The 20309-nt window shown below is 42.4% G+C and overlaps 1 pseudogene; it reads left to right on the forward strand.

The window, feature by feature from the left end:
* The first annotated feature begins 6215 nt into the window (after window positions 1–6215).
* On the forward strand, window positions 6216–20083 carry LOC147459006 (uncharacterized; annotated as a pseudogene).
* Window positions 20084–20309: the final 226 nt, after the last annotated feature.

A 20309-nucleotide genomic window follows, 5' to 3' on the forward strand; every position in this document is an offset into this window, starting at 1 on the left:
CACTCTTTTGGAAGAGGGACAACTCAAGCTAGGAAAGGTGCATACAAGTGAAAATCCTGCAGACATGTTTACAAAGGTGGTCAACAAGGAGAAGTTGAGCTTTTGCTCATCTTCAATCGGCATTCAAGGATAAGAAGCCAGAATGGAAAGATGTCACAGGTTTGGTTTGGAGATCAGTCTCTAAGTGGGAGATTGTTAAGTACGGAGCCTGATTTACCCTTGTAATTTTTTGAGGTAAAAGCGCACATTTGTAAGGCCCCCATTATGAGGAGAAGCCATCGTGCGTGAAGGAAAATCACTCACCGGAAACCAAAATTTTCACGGACAAGAATCAGGGGCAACTTTAGAGGCCTCGAGGGCGGAGGCCCCCGAGACTTTTTTTCGCCGGAATATTATGGCCGGACGACGGTCGGAAAGTGGTCGGAAAACAACCGGTTGGTTGGCCGGTGGCCGGTAGTCAATGGCCGATGGCTGGTGGTCGGAAGTCAATGGCCGGTGGCCGGTGGACGAATTCAAAAGCGGACTTTTCTTCTCAAGGGCGGCCACACATGGGCGGATTGGAGGGTCCGATTTGGACTTATTCGCACAAGGGCGGCTACACATGGTTGTCTCTCATTAGAGAGGGCAGCCCTTTTGGCCTATAAAAGGAGGCCATTTCTACACACATTTCATAGTGTGAAGTTGATGCAACAAGGTGAGTGTGAGGTGGTGAGAGTGAAGCAAGGCGGGAGCTCTATCAAGGGTTTAATCCCTTTGTAAACTACTTCTTCTTTTGAAGTGCTAAAGCCATTGAGTGGCTACTTTCCTGTGGACGTAGCCCACATTGGGTGAACCACGTATATCGTGTGTACTCTCTCTCTCTCTCTCTCTCTCTCTCTCTCTCTCTCTCTCTCTCTCTCTACTCTATAATCTCTTTTGTGTGAAATCTATCTCTCTCCATTAAGTAATCTACTCAAAAATCTATTTAGCTACGTCTTATTTTCTTACACAGAGAATGTTGGACTTGTGGTGAAAGAGGTCACATGTCACGTGACTGTCCAAAGGGAAAAGCAAGTGGAAAGAGAGAACAGGGCAACTATGCATCTACTAATAGAGATGCAGATGACAGCAAAAACGAGCGCATGTTTGTTATGCAGCATGTAATGAATACAATGATTGCAGAGAATTCCACCCAAGAAGATGTTTGGTATGTGGATTCAGGTGCCTCTAATCACATGACGTCTCGTGGAGAGTGGTTTAGAGATATGCGCAAACCAGATGTGTCAGGCTATGTGCAGACAGGAGATGACACAGCTCACCCCATTGCTCATGTAGGGGACATACCTCTAAATATGAAGAGTGGGAAATCAAAGTACTTAGCAGATGTACTTCATGTCCCAAACATTACAAAGAACCTTGTTTCTGTTGGACAAATGGTTGAGCAGGGTTTGCAGGTTCGCTTCAATCCAAATGGCTGTTATGTAGAAGATTTCTAGAATGGCTGTAAGCTGATCACAGAGGGAAAATGTGTGGGCAGAATGTTTACGCTGGATGTAGACATGCCTGAGGTAAAAGCTGCATTATTTGCACAAGGCACAGGTGTTGTGGCTAATGTTGACATTTGACACAAACGCATTGGCCATGTCAATGAGCAGAGATTGCGCAGCATGCAATCAAAACAGATTGTAAAAGGTTTGACCAAATTCAAGGTCGATGGTATGCATAAAGTGTGTGCTGCATGCCAGTTTGGAAAAGAGTCAAAGGGCTCGTTTCCACATGAGCGCAATGTATGTAAAAGGCCACTTGAGGTGGTGCACACAGATGTTTGGGGTCCAACCAATACTACAAGTATACATGGTTGCAGGTATTATGTCTCTTTCATTGATGACCATACAAGGAAAGTATGGGTCTACTTCATGCGTAACAAAAGTGAAGTGTTTGGTCACTTTCAAGACTTCAAAGTCATGATTGAGAAGGAGACAGATATGCAAATCAAGACATTGAGGTCAGATGAAGGGGGCGAGTATTTCTCCAATGATTTTTCAGATTTTCTACGAATGCATGGTATACGCAGTCAGTTTACATGCATATATACTCCACAGCAGAATGGGGTCGCAGAAAGGAAAAATAGGCACATTGTAGAGGTTGCACGTGCATTGATGAATGAGAAGAACATGCCTCATCATTTTTGGGCTGAAGCTATAAATACAGTAGTGTACATTATGAACAGGACACCTACAGCTGCGGTGCATGATGTAACGCCTGAGGAACAGTTTACAGGTACAAAGCCTGATTTGGCACACTTGAAAGTGTTTGGCTGCATAGCTTACGTGCATGTACCAGATGAGTTGCGTAGGAAATTGGATCCTAAAGCAGAGAAATGTATCCTTGTGGGATATTCCCTTGAACAAAAGGGGTATAGGTGCTACAATCCTACTACATGAAAATTACGAGTGAGCAGAGATGTAGTCTTTGATGAGATGAGCAGCTGGTACAGTAATGCACATGGCACTATTGGGACTGATGTAAAAGATGATGTGGTTGTACAAAATGTGAGGCCACAGTCACAGGTTTTGAGTGGACCACAAGAGTCCTCTTCTCGTGGCTCTATTGAGAAGCCATGGAATGGTAGACTACGTACGCAGGTTACTCCACCAGCGGGTATAGGGAATGTATCACGAAAAGGAAAGGAAAAGGTAGATGAACCTCCCTTTATGGCTGATGCATCATCAGGGTTTTCACATGTAGACATGGATTCAGATGGTTCTGAACAAAGTCTTGATGAGGAATTTGGAATTCCAGCTGTCAGGACACCTGGTGTAAGGAAAGTCCAAGAAGATGCTAGAGGGCAAAGGAGTGACCCAGGACCGCGCAGATCTAACAGAGTCAAAAATCCAGTTCAGAAATTGACTTATGATGGGTATATAGCTCATCACCAAGCCTACATGGCTAAGGTGATACAGGATGTGGAGCCCACATGTTTTGAGGATGCAGTTGGAAATGTGCATTGGGATGATGCAATGAATGAAGAGATGGCTGCATTGGAAGCAAATGACACATGGGAGTTGGTGTCATTGCCAAGTGGCAAGAAAGCTATTGGCTGTAAATGGGTGTATAAAACCAAGCATAAGGCTGATGGTAACATTGAGCGTCACAAGGCAAGGTTGGTTGCAAAGGGTTATGCACAGACGTATGTCATAGACTATGAGGAGACCTTTGCTCCAGTGGCAAAGATGACGACTGTGAGAGCTGTCATAGCAGTGGCTGCATCTAGAGGATGGATTATGCATCAAATGAATGTAAAGAATGCCTTCTTGAATTGTGAGTTGCAAGAGGAAGTGTATATGGATCAGCCACCTGGTTATGTCGATCCAGGTTACCCAGATTATGTATACAGACTTCTCAAAGCTTTGTATGGTTTGAAGCAGGGCTCTAGAGCATGGTATGACAGGATTGCCAAGTATCTTGTTGGTATTGGGTTTAGGAGAGCTCATGCTGATCATTCACTCTATGTACGTGAGAGTGATGTGGGGATTGCGGTCATTACCATATATGTAGATGACCTTATTATTGTGGGTGACAATGCTATGGAGATTGACCATGTGAAGGGTCTTCTCAAACAGGAGTTTGAAATGAAAGATTTGGGCGAGTTGCACTACTTTCTTGGCATTGAGGTGATCAGGACTCCAGAGGGTGTATGGCTGTCACAGAGAAAATATGCTTTGGACATGTTGTCAAAGTATGGTATGGCTGATTGTAAGCCAATTTCTATTCCCTTGGATGTGAATGCAAGCTGAGTGCAAAGAAGGGTGATGTTGTTGAGGATGTCAAGATGTACACGAAGATTGTGGGTAGTCTAATCTACTTGACTATCACGAGGCCAGACTTGAGCTACACAGTAGGCTTGGAGAGTCAGTTCATGTAGCTTCTGAGGAAGCCACATTTGGATGGAGTACGACGCACACTTTGGTATGTGCAAGGGACTCTTGACTACGCATTGTTCTATGCAGCAGATGTGCCATTAGCATTGTATGGGTATACAGATGCAGATTGGGTAGGTAGCATTGTTGATAGGAGATCTACGAGTGGCTTCATGTTCTCTTTTGGGAGTGCTGCTGTTAGTTGGAGCAGCAAAAAGCAGCCTACGGTTGCTTTATTGAGCACAGAGGCCGAGTACAGAGGTGCAACATTTGCGGCGTGCGAGGTAGCTTGGCTATGCACATTACTTGAGGACTTGGGAGTGCAGGTGGACCAGCAGATTGTCATCCATTATGACAACCTCAACAGCATGCAGTTGGCTAGAAACCCAGTGTTCCATGCCAGGACTAAGCACATAGAGGTCCATTACCACTACGTTCGAGAGCGAGTGTTGGTGGGCGACATCGACTTGGTCTACGTCAGCACAGAGGAGCAGATAGCGGATATCTTTACCAGGGCCCTCGGAGTTGAGAAGCTTCGACGTTTTCGGAATATGCTTGGACTCTACGACATGCAGAGCTCGAGGGGGGGTGTTGAGATATCGAGCTCTACATCTTAAGCTGGCATCCACTACGGGTCTTGATCGCTTACGACATTTACTCACTCGCGCGTTAGGTGACCGACACGGAGGATCTCTGCCAATGATTCTATAGCTGGACTACACTTATAGTGCCAGCCTAGTACGCTTCTAGCGAGTTCACACTTAGTGATCGCATGTACATATGTGCTACTTTTCAGTTTTAGCACTTAGTCATTTTGTACTCTCTTTTCTGTGTGAAGAAGAAGAAGCTTTCCATCTCTGTGTGCTTTGTGCTTGTCTTGTGTAGCTCTCTTGCATCCTCTTTCTTTACAACCATCAGATGGAACACAGACAAGATGATGCTGCTAGACAAGCAAGCAGTGGTCTTAATTTTTGGTGTAGGGCTTGGCATGTATGGCCTGCATAGTCGCTACTTTTTGTCACATGCTATGTATGGTCTAGCTTGTGGAATCACATACCCGTGCAAGCTACCACCACAATATGGAAAAGATGATTTGCTAAAACAAAATCAGTCACTCATTCAACTTATAGAAGATGCCCCGTAGGTTGAGGCATCTGAGGATATCCAATTTCTTGACCTCAACGTGCTTGCAATGGATGCTGATGATGAAACACGTCATTCAAAGAGACCAAGGCACAAGAAAGAGGATCCTTCAGATAAGGGCAAGAGGCCAAAATATTTTGTATCATTTCCAGATGACTAGAAATAAATAAATATTTTGTATCATTTCTAGTCATTTCCAGATGACTAGAAATAAATAGAATGTATTTGTTTTATGAATCGAAGTTAGATTGATTATGTAACAGGGTGAATGCATGTATAGGTGGCCTGGAAAGTAATGTCAAGGACATTGCTTTTTTGCGCTTAAAGTGGGTGTTTTAAAAGTGCTTCAAATCTCAAAAAGGATATCACTCTCCTAAGGTACGTCAATTAAGTCTCCTAATGTACCACAATTAATGAGACTAAATGTAATTTATTGCTGAACGCTGGATTATTGTCCACCCCTTCTTTCCCACTACAACCTGTCTGAGCTTTCTCTCTGCTTTGAGTTTTCTTTGTCTCTGAGATCTCTCTTGGATCTCTATCTAGCTCCTCTTTGTCTCTCTCTCGCAGAGCTATTGCTGAGCTTTCTGTATCACTCAATCCCCCCCCCCTCTCTCTCTCTCTCTCTAAGCATGGCTCCTCTTGTGTCTGAGCTCGCACTCATCTCTCTCTCTCTCTCAACACTCTTTCTCTCTCTCTCACGAACTCTATCTCTATAGGTTCCTCTTCTACTTGATGATTCTTGAGGTATGTAAACACTTATTATACTTTGTTAGTATCTTGCTAATTAGTGCAAGAAGTGCCATGTATCAATTAAAAGTATAGCGTGTAGTTATGATTTGTATTGTATTTCTTGTGGAGCGATCCTTTGAAAGTACTGCAACAATGGAGCACAGTGAAGGACTGTCTATCAGCTCATTGTCATTGAGTAGAGAAGCTCAACTTCAGCGCAGAAAATTAATGAGGGAATATTGGGCTGCTCAGAAACGAAAGCAACGTAAGGCAACCGTCAACTTTGTGACGGAAAGAAATACGGGGGAGATGGATGAAAGAAAGAAACGAAGGATATGTCAATCTATGGTACAACACTTTGATACATTAACCGTGGGAATGGATGCAAGTGGTAGGAAGGAAATCTTTGATGAACTTCTTCAACATCCTTGCTTCCTTACTATGCAGAGTAAATCCAAAGAGCTGGAAGCAATTATGTTGAGACACATCCGCAACACTTTGAATCATGTGAAGGTCCCAAGATCTTCATACGAGGTTTTTGTGAAGAAATTAGCAATGTTGATGCTGGTGAATGCTGGAAGCAAGGAGCAAAACACTGACATGAGCATACCGCAAGGTGCGAAGCTTATGGGGATCCACAAAAGAAACTTATATTCAGCCAAACATCACTTAATAGTGTCAAGTGAATCTGATGGTTCGTTCCCTGCATCTGCGTGTCATAGAGATGATGCACGGAGAACTCACATCACTCAAACTATTAAAGACATAGTCTTTCAATTTTGGACGGATGAGACGAGGGTGTCCCCCAAGAAGAAAGATGTTTGTAGTAAGAGACTAGCTAGATGTTCATATGTAAAGCATCCAATCCACCTTCTTGAGGAGCCTCAGGTAATTGATATATTTTTTTAGCACTTTTTATTGGTTCTACAACTCATATTGCTGCTACAAAATTATGTTTCTATACCACTTTTTATTGGTGCTACAACTCATTGCTGCCACAACATTATGTTTCTATACTTCTTTTTATTAGTGCTACAGCTTGTTTTGGTGTTTTGCACCACTTTCTAGTGGTGCTGCAACATTAAAAAGTGGTGAAACATTACTATACCAGTCTCTAATTGTATCTGAACCACTTCTAAAATTTGATCAATAGTTCTAAATGTTTTTGAAGCACTTTTACTTGTGTTTCCACACCACTTTTTAGTGTGTTTGAACCAGTTTTTAATGTTTTGCAGCAAGTTTTAATGTTTAAGAAACAGTTTTTACTAGAAATGCACCAACACTTCACCGTAAACCCTACAAAGTGGTGTTCACCCACTAAAAAGTCTTGTTTACCCAATGCTAACAGACGTGTTTTACAGACTCGTAGGGGTGTTACAGGTGCAAACGTTTTTGGTGGTGCGGCTCACTTTTTCTGTAACATTTAATGGCCTAAAATCTTATTTGTAGCGGAATTTAGCATGAACATAGTGGGCATTTCATTAGAATAGATTCCTAATGAGAATTACAAGAGTGCTTGGGTGGAGAGAGCAACAAAAAGCATAACACCTAGTTAGATAGCATCGACAATACTTTCAAAAGAGAGAGCAATTAAGCTATTGACAACAGTTGAGGAACGGATTTGCATGGAGCCGGTCCCCCCTCCAAAAGGCTTTGTATTATGGTTTCTCCCATCAAGAGAGACATTGTACAATACAATTCTTTGTGTTCCTTCAACACTAGCTAGTGCAATGAAGATGGAAGCTTCATACACCAAGCAAAACACTTAATCAAACACAACTTGAATTATCCCCGTTCTCAGACCCAAGACCTCACACACCTTCGAAGATGGTGAGAGCTAGCAGGGTATGAGAGTAGATTGAGAGGAAAAAGAAGTATCTTACGAGAAAGAAGTACATCTCCTCACATAATCACTCATATTAGCATAGATTAGCTTAGTAATTAGCTTGGTAGAGAGGATGAGCATGCATTGAAGCTTGGCTCTTGGTTGGATTTGCATCCACATGCCAAGAGAGTGTTGATGTAGGCTTCTATCTCACAAGCTTGGAGTAGGTGATGAGCTCTCCATTAAAGCTTGGGAGGAGATAGAGTATTTTCCCTTCACACATGGTCAAGTGTGTGAGTGTGAGTGTCAATGCCAAGCAAAAATCAGCCCCCCTCTCTCTCTTGGGCGAGCCCTAGCTGCTAAGTTAGTCTGGCTTTTGCCTCATTGGACCCCCCCAGGTCAAGCCAATAGGGATTAAGCAGCATAAGTGATAGCCTTCTGACATGTGTCCCCCTTTCCCCTTTTGTGAGAGCTTTAGATAATTAAATAATTAAACTAAACTCTCATTGGACCCCTTTGCATCCTGGCCAATAGGAATCAGGCAAGCCATGGGGCTCCTGAATGCTCATTGGACCCCTTGGGAGACTGCCCAATAGTCTTCTAGGACACTTAATTCTTATTGGTTTCTTTTATTAAATGTTTTTAAATTAATTAAACTAGATTTACTCTAGCCTAATTCTCATTGGTCCACTTCAAGGGTCTTCCAATAGGAATTGGGCATACCTTGTGGGCATCTGGCCTAGGGAGCTGACATGTGTCCCTCATTCCCTTTGTGTAAAGGGAGCCTGTGTGTGTGTGTGTGGCTTTCTCTCTCATCCCCTAGCTTTGGGGCTCGCCCCCTCCCATGTAGGGATGTAGAAAGACTTTTTGGGCACACACTAAGCATCCAATTTTCCCTAAGGTTGACCTTTGGACACAACCTTTGAATTTTGGAACCTTAGCATTTTGGAAGTCTTAATGGGCTGAACCTTAGGGTCTTTTTAGCCCGTTATTTCACATGGCTCTTTTGCAGATGGCCCCCCCTTTGGATCCCTATTTTCCCTCCTTTGGATCCCTACTGTGGCCGGTCTGCTAACTTAACCAATATTCTAGCTTTTTCTCCCTTGGCACTTCCCCACATTAAATGATCAGTTTAATATGAGAAAATTATTTAGGAGAATTAGATATTGATTATTATGACATTACCTCTCTCTTGAAATCATAGTCGTCCTCGACTATGGTGTAGAGAAGATAAAGCATATGCATGAGTCCTTTTCTTAGCGGGTAGAGGATCCCTATGTTACCCTACGACATCATTCCATAATGGATGACTAGTCCATTTGGCGCTTGAGAGCCTGAGGCTGCCGCAAGCATGTCTGCACATTAGTCCTATCAGTCTTCCATAGTAGAGTGACAAGCTCTACTTGGTGTTCGGGAGACGTCGTCTCCGCAAACTTGATCTAAGCATGCATACTACTTCATTTTTGTGCACAAATAAAGAAAAAGAGAGTCTTATAAGACAAAAATTTTTGTTCATTTTTAACATTTTGTACATTTGCTTACTCTTGGGAAGCATTGTAAGCATTGACAAGGTTTAGGTTATCCTTTAATTGTATGCCTTGCATCCATCTAGCATCTTCAAAAGGATAATTCTTAAACTTAATAAGATACCGTCGGATAGTCTTACCGCCTCTTAATACCTTGTCTTCATGTCGGAGAATGGACTCGCGCTGCAGCACCTCCTCGTGGTCCTCGATCTCCGGTGGGTCTTCAATAGTTGGTTCTTGAGGTGGCTCTCCTTTGTAAGGCTTCAAGAGGCTCACATGAAAAGCATTGTGTATGAGCCAATGATTGGGCAACTTAAGTTGATAGGCCATCTCATTGATTGGCCTAAGAATCTGGAAGGGACCATAGTACCTTTTTGCTAGTTTAGCATAGTACTTTTGGTGGCCCGTAGGATTCTTGCCCGTCGTGTGCCTTAATCGAGCCTTGGGAAACTTTAACAAGACCCAATCGTTTTCTTTAAAGGCTTGGGCTCTTCTGTGCTTGTCAGCAGCAGCCTTTTGCCTTTGCTGTGAGATAGAGATAGCATCCTTAATCTTTTGGAAAGATTCTTGTAGGTCTCGGCTATACTCATCTGCAGCGAAGATCTTCCCATGTACCTTAAGTAGCAAGGGACTTTTTGATCTTCCCTCAATTACCTCGAAAGGTGCTTTTCCTGTAGAAGTATGTACAGTGTTATTGTAAGCATACTCTACTAAGGGTAAGTACTTCTCCCATTGGGATCTTTGATCTACTTCCGTTACATAGGCTTTTAGTAGATCGAGAATAGTTAGGTTAGCTATTTCACTTTGGCCATCAGTTTGTGGATGATAGGCCGAAGAGAAGTTTAGCCTTGTTCCTAAATTCTCAAAGAGACCCTTCCAGAAATTACTGGTCATTCTAGGATCTCTATCCGACACTATGGACATTGGCAAGCCATGGTACTTGAAAATTTGTGAAATGAAGAGGGTTGCCATTTGATGGGCTTTGATAGTCTTTTTGACAGGTATAAAATGAGCTTGTTTACTGAACCTGTCTACTATCGTCCATATTCCCGTATTCCCATGGATAGACTTAGGCAATCCAAAGATAAAATCCATGGATATGCTCTCCCACGGTGAATTAGGGATTGGCAAGGGTTGAAGCAATCCAAGTTGCTTCCCTCTATCAAATTTTGTCTTTTGACATACCACACATTTGGAAACATACTCATGTATGTTCACTTTCATGGTAGGCCAATAGAAATATGTTTCAATTCCCTTTAGGGTAGACTGAATCCCTCTATGCCCCGCATATGGGGGAGCATGAGATTCATACATTACTTTCTCACGTAGTGAGTTAGTAACGCATAGTCTATTGCCATAGAGAAGATAACCATCTTGTAAAGTAAATGGTTCTTCTTTCTTCCCTAATGCAAGGGCTGAAATCACATCTCTAAAATCGGGATCAATAGCATACTCATCTATCATTGAAGATAGATCATTGTGAGTTGCTATGGAAACCGCATTCACTCTCGGTCGTCTTGAGAGTGCATCGGCTACTTGATTATGCTTGCCAGCAATGTGAGCAATATGAAAATGAAATTGCGAAAGGAAATTTGCCCACCTCATTTGTTTGTCGGAGAGCTTGGTCTGCGTCATGAAGTACTTAAGACTTTGGTGATCTGTTCGCAGAATGAAAGGAGTCCCCAATAAATAGTGCTTCCATGAGTCTAAGGCATGTAGAACTGCAAGGAGTTCTTTTTCGTATATGCCTAGAGCTTGCTCAACAGGGTCGAGCCTTCGACTCTCATAGCCTATGGCGTGCCCTTCTTGGAGTAAAACAGCCCCAAGGCAACCACCACAAGCATCACATTGGACCTCAAATGATTTTGAGAGATCCGGTAGTGTAAGCACAGGTTGAGAGATAAGCTTTTCTTTAAGCTTTTTGAAAGCACTGTTCTCCTTAGCAGACCACGTATACCTAACATTTTTCTTTGTTAGGTCATGTAATGGTCCCGCAATTTGTGAGAACTTTTCTATGAAGCGTCTATAGTATGCACACATACCTATAAAGCTTCTTAGTTCATGAAGATTCCTTGGTTTAGGCCATCCTTTTATTACCTCTAACTTGGATGGATCCATTTGGATTCCATCTTGAGAGATAATGTGACCTAAATATTGAATCTCTTGCAAGAAAAATTCACTTTTCTTTCGATTAACATAAAGTTTATTCTCTTTTAAAACTTGAAATATTACCTGGAGGTGTTGCTTGTGTTCCTCTAATGAATTAGAGTAGATGATAATATCATCAAAGAACACTCCAGTGAAGGTTCGATGAGGTCTGAACAGCTTCTCCATCAAGCGGTTAAATGAGGCTGGTGCATTAGTCAAGCCAAAAGGCATGACAATGTATTCGTAAAGACCAAATGTAGTACGAAATGCGGTCTTTACAATGTCTTGATCAACTATCCTTATTTGATGATAGCCACTTTTTAGGTCAATCCTACTGAAGTAGGTCGATCCTTGTAGCTTATCAAATAGGTCTTCTACCCGTGGAACGGGAAACCTATTCTTGATAGTGATCCTATTTAGTGCTCTATAGTGACACACATACGATATGTGCCGTCTTTCTTTTGCACTAATAGCACAGGTGAGCAAAATGGAGATGAGCTAGGCCTAACCATGCCCTTCTCAATTAACTCATGCACTTGCCGCATAATCTCCTCTTGTTGAGCTTGAGAAACTCTATAAGGAGGTTTGTTAGGCGGTGAACTTCCTGGAAGAAGTTCAATTGCATGGTCGTCATTACCTCGTTTAGGAGGTAGCTCAGAAGGGATGTCGTCAATAAAGACATCTTGAAACCCCTTGAGAAAATTGGATAACTCTAATTCCTTTTGGTTACTTTTATTTTCTTTTGCTAAAGCATTAGGTTCATTTTGAGAATCTTTAACAAAAATCATGTACACGGAAATAGAGCTCTTTATTGACTTGTTGAAAGCTGGTGTATGTACAATGGGGATGGTGTTACCCATCTCCCTAGCATCTATATACATGTCCTTTTCCCTGAACTTAAAGGAGATTCTCCTTTCAGGAAATTTAACATGGGCAGCCAGACGGTCAAACCATGGTGCCCCTAGGATTACATCCTCATGCTTGAGAGGAGAGATAAAGAAATCCTCTTTGTCCACATAGCCTTGGACATGAAGCCTCAATTTCCCGATTAAGGGAGTGACTGAAGCTTCTTGCCCCTTGAAGGCACTGTCTGCGGGTAGGATATCTCCCATCTCGTAGGATTGTATGCCTAGCTTGGTGGCTAACTCCATAGATATGAAATTGTGAGTAGAACCAGGGTCAAAGAGAATAAAAGCATCATGTTCTCTTACCTTTCCCCAAGCATGGCATAGAGGAGATCCTTTGTGGTGAGTTTGGTGAATCTCCTCCTCTTGGATTTCAACCAAAGAAGCTCTAGGAGGATCTTGGCGGTTGTTCTTTTGGGGACAAGCGCGGTACGCATGCCCTTGTTCGCCGCACTTGAAACACCGGTTATCTTTACGATAACGCTCAAGCTCTTCAGGAGAGAGTTTATTCTTTCCTTTGTAAACTCCCTTCTCTTTAGCTTTGTTGGAATTGCCCTTAGGAGACTTTTGGACATTGTCCTTCCCCTTAGGCTCATTGGAACCTTTGTTTTCCGGGGGCTTATTATTTCTTTTACCCCCCGTTTGGAAATTGATTCGCGAGGCCACCATAGTATGGTGTATTACCGCCGATATGGTACGTGGCCTTTGGGAGTTGACATACTCCGCCATTTCTTCGGTTAAGCCCGCACAAAATTGTTGCTTTTGCTCTCCAAAATCCAACTTTTTGAAGACAGTGGCTTTGAGTTGTAGGTCCCAAAACTTGTCTACATATTTGTGGATGGATTCATTGGGAGAGAGCTTTAAGCTTCGCCATTCGGTGAGTACTTTGTCTTTGGCATCGGTGGCCAAAAACTGCTTCATAATGGAAGCTCTTAAAGCCTTCCATGTTCGTGGAGCTTCACCGTTGGCTCGTAGGCTAGACCACCATTGTCTGGCGGACTTTTGAAAGTGCATAGCTACATGGCGTAGCTTAGAGGACTCCGTGAAGCCCTCATCTCCAAACGCCGCATCGAATTGCTGGATAAAGGCCAAAACTTTGTCTGTAGCACCGAAGGTGCCATCATAGGTAAGGAAAGAGATGCTCTTCCCTCCCTCTTTGAATTTCTTCAGCTTGGGCGACCTCTTCCATGCGGCATAGGATTTCCTATGGCCTCTTCTTTTTGATGGTTCAAAAGTTGCACCATCACTTTCTTCAGAAGATGAAGAATTTGAAGAAGGTGGAGAAGAGGGTGACCTCTTTCTCGCCTTTTTCTTGTCTTGATCTTTGTCGTCTTCACCATAGCTTTCATAAGAGGAAGAGGATGAAGAAGATGGAGAAGAGGGTGTCCTCTTTCTCGCCTTTTTCTTCTCTTGCTTTTTATCATCCCTCTTTGAATTATGGCGTGGAGAAGAGTGTGAGGGTCTTCTCCGCTTTGGTGGTGATGGAGAGTGTTTAGCCCGCCGTCTTCGTGGAGCCATCTCCGCCGAGGTGGCGGGAGACTCGCTTCTTTCTCGTTCCTTCGGTGGAGGCTCTTGAGTTCTCCTTTGGGAAGGAGATGCATCATCAAGAAGTAAGTTCTTGAGCCCTTCATATGGATTCTCTTCTTCTTCCCGAATCGGAGAGAGACCTCTTTTGGTAGTCTCACAAGGAGGCTTCCTAGGTGTTCTCTCATCATGGTGATGAGCTTGGAGAATCCCGTGAGCACGGAGCTGCCGTTGCACTTCACTTTGGAGAGATGGATTGCCCATGGCTTGTTGAAGCCTAGAAACAAGATAATTAACAAGCATTGAAGCATCATTAGTAGCTTGCTCATGAGCAAAATCAAAGTTATCAACATTAATTTCACTCTCTTTAATATTGTCAGCCATTCTAACAACTTTTAGGTGTAAACTTTTTAGGTGTACTTTGGCACTTCAAGCCCTAGTTGCTACTCCTCTTTACCCCTTTAGAAGAAGCACTCAAGCTACTGTACCCGCGGCTCGAATACCATTAATTGCAAGGAATAGAAGAGAGGGTCTTTCGACACCAAAACAGCACCGGCTCCTGTCAAGCTTGTAATAGCTCAATAGCCCCGTAGGACTCCATTATTAAGACCATAGCTCTCGACGGTGATGCCCCGTTAACTGCACAAAGGCAGGCGCACTGAAAGGCTGAAAAATCCCTATTCTACTTACTCACAGGCAATTAATAATACCAACCATTTGTAGCTAGCTTGAGGACCTCCCTTCTTGAGCAAGAAAAGAGAAACCTTGGGCTCTGATACCAATGTAACATTTAATGGCCTAAAATCTTATTTGTAGCGGAATTTAGCATGAACATAGTGGGCATTTCATTAGAATAGATTCCTAATGAGAATTACAAGAGTGCTTGGGTGGAGAGAGCAACAAAAAACATAACACCTAGTTAGATAGCATCGACAATACTTTCAAAAGAGAGAGCAATTAAGCTATTGACAACAGTTGAGGACCGGATTTGCATGGAGCCGGTCCCCCCTCCAAAAGGCTTTGTATTATGGTTTCTCCCATCAAGAGAGACATTGTACAATACAATTCTTTGTGTTCCTTCAAGACTAGCTAGTGCAATGAAGATGGAAGCTTCATACACCAAGCAAAACACTTAATCAAACACAACTTGAATTATCCCCGTTCTCAGACCCAAGACCTCACACACCTTCGAAGATGGTGAGAGCTAGCAAGGTATGAGAGTAGATTGAGAGGAAAAAGAAGTATCTTACGAGAAAGAAGTACATCTCCTCACATAATCACTCATATTAGCATAGATTAGCTTAGTAATTAGCTTGGTAGAGAGGATGGGCATGCATTGAAGCTTGGCTCTTGGTTGGATTTGCATCCACATGCCAAGAGAGTGTTGATGTAGGCTTCTATCTCACAAGCTTGGAGTAGGTGATGAGCTCTCCATTAAAGCTTGGGAGGAGATAGAGTATTTTCCCTTCACACATGGTCAAGTGTGTGAGTGTGAGTGTCAATGCCAAGCAAAAATCAGCCCCCCTCTCTCTCTTGGGCGAGCCCTAGCTGCTAAGTTAGTCTGGCTTTTGCCTCATTGGACCCCCCCAGGTCAAGCCAATAGGGATTAAGCAGCATAAGTGATAGCCTTCTGACATGTGTCCCCCTTTCCCCTTTTGTGAGAGCTTTAGATAATTAAATAATTAAACTAAACTCTCATTGGACCCCTTTGCCTCCTAGCCAATAGGAATCAGGCAAGCCATGGGGCTCCTGAATGCTCATTGGACCCCTTGGGAGACTGCCCAATAGTCTTCTAGGACACTTAATTCTTATTGGTTTCTTTTATTAAATGTTTTTAAATTAATTAAACTAGATTTACTCTAGCCTAATTCTCATTGGTCCACTTCAAGGGTCTTCCAATAGGAATTGGGCATACCTTGTGGGCATCTGGCCTAGGGAGCTGACATGTGTCCCTCATTCCCTTTGTGTAAAGGGAGCCTGTGTGTGTGTGTGTGGCTTTCTCTCTCATCCCCTAGCTTTGGGGCTCGCCCCCTCCCATGTAGGGATGTAGAAAGACTTTTTGGGCACACACTAAGCATCCAATTTTCCCTAAGGTTGACCTTTGGACACAACCTTTGAATTTTGGAACCTTAGCATTTTGGAAGTCTTAATGGGCTGAACCTTAGGGTCTTTTTAGCCCGTTATTTCACATGGCTCTTTTGCAGATGGCCCCCCCTTTGGATCCCTATTTTCCCTCCTTTGGATCCCTACTGTGGCCGGTCTGCTAACTTAACCAATATTCTAGCTTTTTCTCCCTTGGCACTTCCCCACATTAAATGATCAGTTTAATATGAGAAAATTATTTAGGAGAATTAGATATTGATTGTTATGACATTTTCCAAGTGACGTAGCAGCTTTTAGTCATGGTGCAACAATTATAGTAGTGCCATAGACTTTTTACTACTGCTGCACGAATGGTGCCCACCACCTTATGATTGTAACCAAAACCATATTAGTGGAGTTTGAACACATTTTGTTAGTAAACACTTACAAGTGCTGTCACACCACAATGAAGTGGTGCACACAACACTTACACGTATAAAAACCTTTTTCACATGGTGTCTGATCGCATTCAAGTGGTGAGAAGAAACTTTCATGTGCTAAGTCACTACGTCAGTCCATCACTCCATGCAAGTGGTGAGGCACCACTCCCAAGTGGTGTGACACCACTTTCAAGTAGTAACTAAAACCTTGTCACTACAATCAAGCGGAAAGTTCCCGCTTTCAAGTGGCCAGAAAACGCGTTAAAGTGGTGACTGCCCACTTTGAACTATTTTCTCACCACTCTCAAGTGGTCATCAAGTGGTGAGACACCACTTTCATGTGCAAAGTCACTACGTTAGTCATCACTCCATGCAAGTGGTGAGACACCACTTTCAAGTGGCAAAACACTGCATTCCAATGACCAGAATCTGCGTCAAAGTGGTGACTGCCCACTTTGAACTAGTTGCTCACCATTCTCAAGTGGTCATCAAGTGGTGAGATACCACTTTCAAGTGGTAGCTTAAACCTTGTCACTGCAATCAAGTGGCAAGCTCCCGCTTTCAAGTGGCCAGACACCGCATTCAAGTGACCAGAATCAGCGTTCAAGTGGTGACTGCCCACTTTGAAGTAGTTGCTCACTAATTTCAAGTGGTCATCAAGTGGTGAGACACCACTTTCATGTGCTAATTCACTATGTCAGTCATCACTCCATGCAAGTGATGAAGCACAACTCCCAAGTGGCGAGACACCACTTTCAAGTGGTAGCTAAAACCTTGTCACTGCAATCAAGCGGCAAGTTCTCGCTTTCAAGTGGCCAGAAACCGCATTCAAGTGACCAGAATCCGTGTTCAAGTGGTGACTGCCCACTTTGAGCTAGTTGCTCATCACTCTCAAGTGGTCATCAAGCACTTTTCACAAGAGCTCCTCCACTTCCAAGTTGTGTTGGACCACTATCTAGTTCTGATGCTGGTCTGTCGCCTAGTATTTTGTCCCTCCCAGCTACTTTTTAAGTGCTAGATTTTAATTGGTGACTGGCCACTTTGAACTAGTTGCTCACCACTCTAAAGTGGTCATCAAACACTTTTCACAAGAGCTCCTCCACTTTCAAGTTGTGTTGGACTACTATCTAGTGCTAATGCTGGTATGTCGCGTAGTATTTTGTCCCTCCCAGCTACTTTTTAAGTGCTAGTTGTGAACTTCCCCAGAACTTTCATGTCCTTACTCACCACTTTTTAATTGTTGCCCACCATATTCAAGCAGTGCACACCATTTTTTATTGGCGGTTCATCACCGTCAAGTGGTTTGAATTCACTTTTAAGTCGTGCCAAACCACTTTTTAGTTACGCTGAATGCGGTTTCTCACCACTATTAAGTTGTCCTCGAACAACCTCTTAATATTCTACCTTTTTGTATGGTTACTAGTTTCTACACTAATTTGTATTTGTGGTGCATTATTTTCACAGGTAAAACAATACTACTGAATGTATCATTACTAGTTTTTAGTGGTGCACACCATTTTTTAGTGATATAGAATCACTTTTTAATGTTTTGAAACAATTTAACCAGTTTTGAATGCTAAGTTTATTTTTAACATTTGTATACATGTATATTACAGGTGGAGCTTTATTTAAGATTCAGAACAATGTATGCAGATATTCAGATTTCGCAACGTTGCTTCGAGTCTATGAAACCGTTCTTTGTCCGAAAATTGAGGGATCACTACACCTGCTGTTGTATGGTGCATGTACAAATGATTTTCCTTAAAGAGGTAGTAAATCACATGCGGACTCGAAGTTTTGATCTTCATGGTTCTTGGTGCATGTGCACCTACCCTATATGCCTTCATCATGATGAAGTTGTCAACCATGGATGTCTTGCATAAAAAAATGCAAGTATGAGTACCACTTCACTGTTGGAGTCTATACTCTGCCCTATACTTGCAGAACATAGTTTCCATACCTACCAATGCTTAATGGGAACATGCAATGCATGCGTTGTAGGTAATATTCAGATCTGTCCAAGAGAAGAAGTTGAGCAGAGTAAGCAAGTATCTATGAAGTTTTTTGAAAATATAGTGGGTGCTACTGGATTAAACAATGAAGCTAGAAAGAGCACTGGGAAAGACATTTTCCACAAGAAAATGCTGCCTAGAGAACTTTTGCGAGTGTACCAAGACCAATTGAAGACGTATGTCACTCACGATTTTATATTTAGGTGGCAAGCACAACAGTTCAAGGACTGCATTTCTTTGTTTCCAGATGATGTGGTTGTCTCCGTCGTTGACTTTGCAGAGAACTACTCCTTCAAGGAGCAAAATGAGATCCAGTCAATGCATTGGTACACTAAGCAGGTCACTATCTTTGTCCTGATTACTTATTTCCGCATCGCATCAGGTGCAATAAAGAAGACCATGCACTTTTTTGTCTCACATGATAAACAACATGACACCTTATTTGTGCAACATGATTTTCTTTTACATGCTCAATGGTTGAGAGATCAAGGGCTAAGCTTTAAAAAACATTGGGTTTGGTTAGATGGCGCAGCTTCACAATTTAAAGCAAAGCGACCGTTTTACTTTGTTGCTAGATATTGGAGCCTTACTGGCATGGAAATGAATTGGAATTTTTTTTTCTCAAGACATGGAAAGGGGGAACATGATGGGGGTGGGGTTGTCATTAAAAGGGCTCTAAATCATGAGCAATTGAAGAAAAATAGCGTGCGGTTGACCTGTGCAGTTGAAGTTGTCTCTTTTTTTGAGAATGCATCTTAGTACTGGAGCAACTGCTATGTATGACAAGCAAAAGAGGGAGGTCAGTAGGGTGTTCTGGGAGGTCAAGCTAGGCGATGTTCAACGATCCCATTAACGGGACTGCAAACCATTGAAGGGCTCACAAGAAATGCACTGTGTGAATGGGTATTCTGAGAACAACACTTGTGCATTGCGATCAAAACGGTTGTCATGCTTTTGTTTTCCTTGCAAGCTTGGCCATTAGAGAAAGTGTATGAACAGATCACATGTGGAGATGTGGAAATATCACACTTTGGAGCCACTTTCTAATGATTCCCAGTCATACGGAGACTCAGATAATAAGGAGTTCCATGGTGCCACTTATGTAGGTCATTATGACTCCTTAAGAGATGCTCTCACACCTGGAGACAATTTTGCTGTCACTTTTGAAGAGAATAATGAGGAGGCTGTTGACTTCTACATTTTGAAGTGTGTAGTAGCTAAGGGCCTAACAACTAACGAGCAAATTGATGCATGGGGCAACAATGTAGAGAAGCATACTTATATGGTCACGGGCCATTGGTATAAATCCCTACAAGCAAACTTGTATGAGCTGTGGGATAACAAGCTAGTAGTTTTCATGTATTCCCACTTGATAAGGGCAATAAAGTTCCCTATATGGAGCCTATAGTGCTCGATGGCATAGGAGAAGTGTTCGAACTTTCCAATGAAAACCATGAGGCAATATACAATAGCATGCCCTTTTAATTGTAAATCAAATCGGATTTTATATCATCTAGTGAAAAATTGAACAAGATGGAATTGGTGTAGACGAACGATGGAATTGACATGTTGGTTTTTGAGAATGCTTCACCACTCCCCCATGAGTCTTACCATGTGGCGAGCAAGAATTGTCGAGCAAAGGAAAATCTAAGAAAATGAATAAAGAAACCAAATGGGCTTTGTTAAGAAAGATGAATGAAGATCCTACTTAAAGCCCTAAGTGATAGCAATAATACTGTTCAAAATGAGAATCTTTTCTAGAATCCCTAAGTAATCGTAGCAATAGCATTGTTCAAAATTAGACTTTAGATTCTTTTGTGCAGTTGAGGCTTGATGTCGAGCAATGAGAAACCCAAGCAGGTAGCAAAGTTATTACAAACCATGCAATGATCCACAACTATATTCAACACCATAATTTTAATTTTAACTTTAAATTTAGTCAACAATGCTCATACATCTACAAAGTTTCTAAACTATATTAAGAGATAATTGTCATATCTTATAACCAAAAAAGAGAGATTTCTTTAGGATTGTAATATAACAAGTGGAATATTTAGTGGAATATAGAGAGGA

This window comes from Adiantum capillus-veneris, chromosome 4 (genome assembly GCF_014529385.1).
Source record: "Adiantum capillus-veneris isolate H3 chromosome 4, ASM1452938v2, whole genome shotgun sequence".
NCBI classification, from domain to species: domain Eukaryota; kingdom Viridiplantae; phylum Streptophyta; class Polypodiopsida; order Polypodiales; family Pteridaceae; genus Adiantum; species Adiantum capillus-veneris.